We start from the raw sequence: 6,000 nt of genomic DNA, 5'->3' as shown, positions 1-6,000 counted from the left end.
GTTTGGTTTGGTTTGTACGGCGGCGTGGAAGGGCCAGATGAAAAAAAAAAATAATCTTATTCGTTCGGACGAATAAGTTATTTGTTCGGACGAATACGTTATTTGTTCGGACGAATTAGGATTTGTTCGAACGAATTAGGATTTGTTCGGACGAATTAGCTATTTGTTCGGACAAATAAGTTATTCACATCACAAGTTATTCAAATAAGTTATTTGTTCGGACGTATTGGGATTTGTTCGGACGAACTAGGATTTGTTCGGACAAATAAGTTATTTGTTCGGACGAATTATGATTTGTTCGGACAAATAAGTTATTTGTTCGGACGAATTAGCTATTTGTTCGGACAAATAACTTATTTGTTCGGACGAATTAGGATTTGTTCGGACGAATAAGGATTTGTTCGGACGAAAAAGTTATTAATAGTGGTACATGTATGAGAGAGAGAGAGAGAGAGAGAGAGAGAGAGAGAGAGAGAGAGAGATGTCATAATATGGATACATAAATGTGAAAAGTCTAATCAGTTTACATGATCATGCGCGGATCCAGAAAAATTTACCGGGGTGGTGGTGGTGGGGGGGGGGGTCTGATAGATAGTTTTGTTTGCGGGGTGGGGGTCCAAGGCCCCCCGACCACCCCGGCTCTACATCCGCATATAGATCTATGCCAACTGTAGGCAGCGCAGGTTTTTTCTTTGCTAACTGTAAGTTTTATTTCGCGCAATGCCAGAAGAAATGATTCCAATAGTCATGATTATATGATTCCACAGGTGGATTTTGATTGTCGATATTTATATTGAAAATAAAGTCATTCTCCTGTTTACTTGGGACACTGGACATACGAAATTATCTTTCGCCTTAACTTTATACATATACATGTATACGATCAAAGTTAACTGATATGCTTCGGGGAATTGTAATAATCGCACAATTACTTAAGTGACTTATAAAACAAACTAATTTTTACTTATACTTTATAATATAAAGTCAGCAAAATAACCCAACATCCTAACTATAATGCAAATAGTAATAAAATTAGAATTTAATGATAAAAATACTTATTGTCCGTCAAATAGACCTCTGATCACGTATTTGCATGTTAAAATTATCATATGGCTTTGTAAAGTTTTCCTATGTTTGGAATCTTAGGAGCGCAAATAAAAACATCAATAATCATAACTGATTGAATAATCATAACTGATTGAATCAAGTTCTGGGGAAAATTAAAATAATTGGACGATTTAAGGTGAAATAAAAGCTTACAAAACAATTGACAATTTTATACAATATTTTCAAAAGGTTGTATCTCATTTTTCTTAACTGTTATTGAATAATATTGTTTATGAATCATACTATCGGAAACATATGACGCCTATTTTCATCGGTCGAATGCGGCATCCAGGTTATTTATAGATAGAAACTGCATATGATGACGACTAACTTTGATTTTGTATCGACGATTTTTGATGCTACGTCTGATTTTAAAAATGAAATAGATTCAAAGTTGACCAAGAGACAACCATTAAGGTTAACATTAGTTTTAGACTATCGGAAACCCATGGCACCATGATAATATAACTCCAATCCTTTAGATAGATAGAGTTTGAAAATTGAGCTTGACAGCAAAATATGTCTGATATTGCATACATGTCAGATAGTATAACACCTATGTCTATATTATTAGCAATTTATCATTTGAAGGAAAGGGGTGGCTTGACCCCCCCCCCTTTCATCTACATTATTACCAGACCAGATACAAGTAGTCTAAATATACATGTAGTCTTTATATTATAAAGTATAAGTAAAAATTAGTCACCTAAGTAATTGTGCGATTATTACAATTCCACGAAGCATATCAGTTAACTTTGATCGTATACATGTATATGTATAAAGTTAGGGCTAAAGATAATTTCGTATGTCAAGTGTCCCAAGTAAACAGGAGAATGACTACATTTATAATATAAATATCGACAATCGAAATCCACCTGCGGAATCATATAATTATGACTATTGGAATCATTTTTTTTTTTTGGCATTGCGCGAAATAAAACTTATAGTTAGCAAAGAAAAAACCTGCGCTGCCTACAGTTGGCATACATCTATACGCGGATCTAGAGCCGGGGTGGTCGGGGGGCCTTGGACCCCCACCCCGCAAACAAAACTATCTATCAGACCCCCCCCCCCACCACCACCACCACCCCGGTAAATTTTTCTGGATCTGCACATGATCATGTAAACTGATTAGACTTTTCACATTTATGTATCCATGATTATGACATCTCTCTCTCTCTCTCTCTCTCTCTCTCTCTCTCTCTCTCATACATGTACCACTATTAATAACTTATTTGTCAGAACAAATCCTAATTCGTCCGAACAAATCCTAATTCGTCCGAACAAATAAGTTATTTGTCCGAACAAATAGCTAATTCGTCCGAACAAATCCTAATTCGTCCGAACAAATCCTAAAGCGTCCGAACAAATAACTTATTTGTCCGAACAAATCCTAATTCGTCCGAACAAATCCTAATTCGTCCGAACAAATATCTAATTCGTCCGAACAAATCGTAATTCGTCCGAACAAATCCTAATTCGTTCGAACAAATAACTTATTTGTCCGAACAAATAACTTATTTGTCCGAACAAATATGTAATTCGTCCGAACAAATCCTAATTCGTCCGAAAATAACTTATTTGTCCGAACAAAGAAGAATTTTTTATTTTTTCATCTGGCCTTTCAACGCCGCCGTACTAAATTACTCCTCATATAAACTAATAACTTTTTGAATATTCGTCCGAACAAATAGCTAATTTGTCCGAACAAATCCTAATTCGTCCGAACAAATACGTAATTCGTCCGAACAAATCCTAATTCGTCCGAACAAATAACTTATTCGTCCGAACGAATTCTAATTTGCCCGAACAAATAGCTAATTCGTCCGAACAAATCCTAATTCGTCCGAACAAATACGTAATTTGTCCGAACAAATCCTAATTCGTCCGAACAAATACGTAATTCGTCCGAACAAATAAATTATTCGTCCGAACAAAAAACTTATTCGTCCGAACGAATTCTAATTTGCCCGAACAAATAGCTAATTCGTCCGAACAAATCCTAATTCGTCCGAACAAATAGCTAATTCGTCCGAACAAATCCTAATTCGTCCGAACAAATAACTTGTTCGTCCAAACAAATCCTAATTCGTCCGAACAAATAACTTATTCGTCCGAACAAATAACTTATTCGTCTGAACAAATCCTAATTCATCCGAACAAATCTTAATTCGTCCGGACAAATAATTTATTCGTCCGAACAAATCCTAATTCGTCCGAACAAATAACTTGTTCGTCCGAACAAATCCTAATTCGTCTGAACAAATAGCTAATTCGTCCGAACAAATAACTTATTCGTCCGAACAAATCCTAATTCGTCCGAACAAATAACTTATTTGTCCGAACAAATCCTAGTTCGTCCGAACAAATAACTTATTTGTCCGAACAAATAACTTATTTGTCCGAACAAATCCTAATTCGTCCGAACGAATAACTTATTCGTCCGAACAAATAGCTTATTCGTCCGAACGAATAAGATTAATTTTTTTTTTCATCTGGCCCTTCCACGCCGCCGTAGGTTTGTCAGGTTTTTTTTTTTGGTTTTTTTTGGTTATTTTTTTATTTTTTTAATTTTTTTTCTTGGCTGATAGGAGAGTTATTTGTTTTTTGATTTTTATTGGTTATTTTTTGGGGATATATTAATGAATCATTACATGCAAAGCTTAACAAAATAACTTTATTTGATTTGCTTGACACAAGGGGTGGAAATTTAACAGATATTACTAAAGCAGGAAGTCTATTTGAGTATATGACCCATCTCCACAAACAATATGGCGACATCACTGCGTTCTGGATGGGCCAGGAATTCGTCGTTAGCATCTGTTCACCTGAGTTGTTCAAGCAACATTCCAATGTTTTTGATCGACCAAGTCAAAGAATAAGATTGTTATGGGTTTATTATTTGATACTACCAATATTATTACTTGAATATTCATTCAATAAAATATGCCTATAAGTTCTAAGCATCGTCACGTGCATCCATAGATCTAAATATCACTTCAGAAAAGCTCTTTTAGTATATTTGATGAATTCTATCATAATCGTTATCATCATTGTCGCATTTCATCTGTTTTGTTAGTAAGGCTAACAGTGTGTCAAATAGAAATATCGAACAACAAACGTGCACGACTCTTCTCCTTTATTTGCACAGCGTCCCCAATCAAATTGTTTGAGCTTCTTCTTGGAGAAAAATCCCTTCTGTTTGCCAACAAAGAAGATGGGAAAAACCGACGGAAACTGCACAATACAGTCTTCAATCAAAATTCCTTACATCATTATAATGCAGACATCCAAGACGTAAATGAGTCGGGAGAAAACATAAAGCGTTCTTTTTTCGTACTGAAAATGAAAACCATTTTACTGAATTTTTGGCAGGTAAATATATTTGCTGCTATTTGCTGATATTTATTGTTTTAAAAAATACATACATTTATTTTTTTCCTGTTTATATTAGGGGTGGGTTATGTATGTGGGCTTTTTATTTGAATTTCAAAAATTCTTTTTCTTTAGTAAATATAAATTGCAATCAATTATGGTCCTTTTGAAAACAAAACGCCACATAAAATAAAGTCATACAGATGTATGTCTCGCTTTAATAAAAACTGTAGTTTCGCCCTTTCTTTTAAAGGAGTCGGGACAAATTGGTTGCGCATGTGCCTGTAGCCCGTTATTTGAGAAGACTTCTCTTTCAAGCTAGCACTATTCAGCCAGTTTGGAAGCCATGCGTTTAGCGACGAGGAAATCGTGGAAATCAGGCATTATTATGACATAGTATGTGTGTAACTAAACCTACGAAAACTCCCCATGTAAGGAGGCTGGAAGGTCAACAAGCTAATCAACAGATCATCCTTCAATTTTTGAGATATGATTTGTTTAGATTTAAACAATCGCTTTTCGAAAGAAAAAATTAAATATAAACCTATTTTTCTAAATAACTTAAATATATGGATTTATTGAATTTTTTTTTATTTAAAATGACAGAACAAATATATTTTGGGAAAAAATCAAATGTTTGAATACATAATCTTGAAAACTCCCTGCAGTATTCGAATCTGGAACCTTTGGGTCGATAGATCGAAACTACATCCTTTGTGCCACAGAGATAAACACCAAATATCGGTAATACATGATTGTGTAAAATGTTTCACAATATGTTAAAATCGCCATGTTGTGACGTACTGTCATAAAAAGTAGAAGTCGTCGGGTAACGAAGATCCTTAATTGGGATATCTTTAGATGCAGGTCTTCTTTTAAATGAGATAAAGATGTTCTAAAATGGTCATGGCCACCCAGCCCTTAAACAGTCAAAAGTTACTGATTTTAGACGATGATGCTAACATGTAGGTCAAAATCAAAACTGATGCGACGATTTTTGATAATTATGCTTATTTTTTAGACATGGGGTGAATTAGAAAGACAATTAGTAGCTATCCTGAAAAAGGAAGTCCAAGAATCAAGGCCTTTCAAGACGGTAGCATACAATGAATATTGCCTCTTTATCAAAAAGAGTTTGACCATAGTATCAACTATTGACCGATTTTAATATATTCAAAACATCTCTTTTAAGCTCAAAAGAAGCTTTATGTGCTGAAAGACCGGGCGGTATCCAATCGTAAACAGCTTCGAAATGACACGGATGATGTTTTGTTGGTAGACGTTCTACTGGACAGTACAGACGATAGTGAGCTGATAGCAAATGATGCAATAACGTTCTTTATCGGAGGCTTCCTAAACATATAGAATTGCAAGATAGAGCAATAAACGTCTGTGGATTCTGTTATTTCCCAAGATTGGTTTTGGGTTTTTTTTCATTTATAATAACTATACTCAAAATTTTATTGAATTTTAGTGTTAACATGGGCTGTGTATTTCCTAGCCACACATCAAGATGTC

This window comes from Magallana gigas, chromosome 10 (genome assembly GCF_963853765.1).
Source record: "Magallana gigas chromosome 10, xbMagGiga1.1, whole genome shotgun sequence".
In the NCBI taxonomy this organism is placed as follows: domain Eukaryota; kingdom Metazoa; phylum Mollusca; class Bivalvia; order Ostreida; family Ostreidae; genus Magallana; species Magallana gigas.
This window is presented reverse-complemented; position numbering follows the sequence as displayed.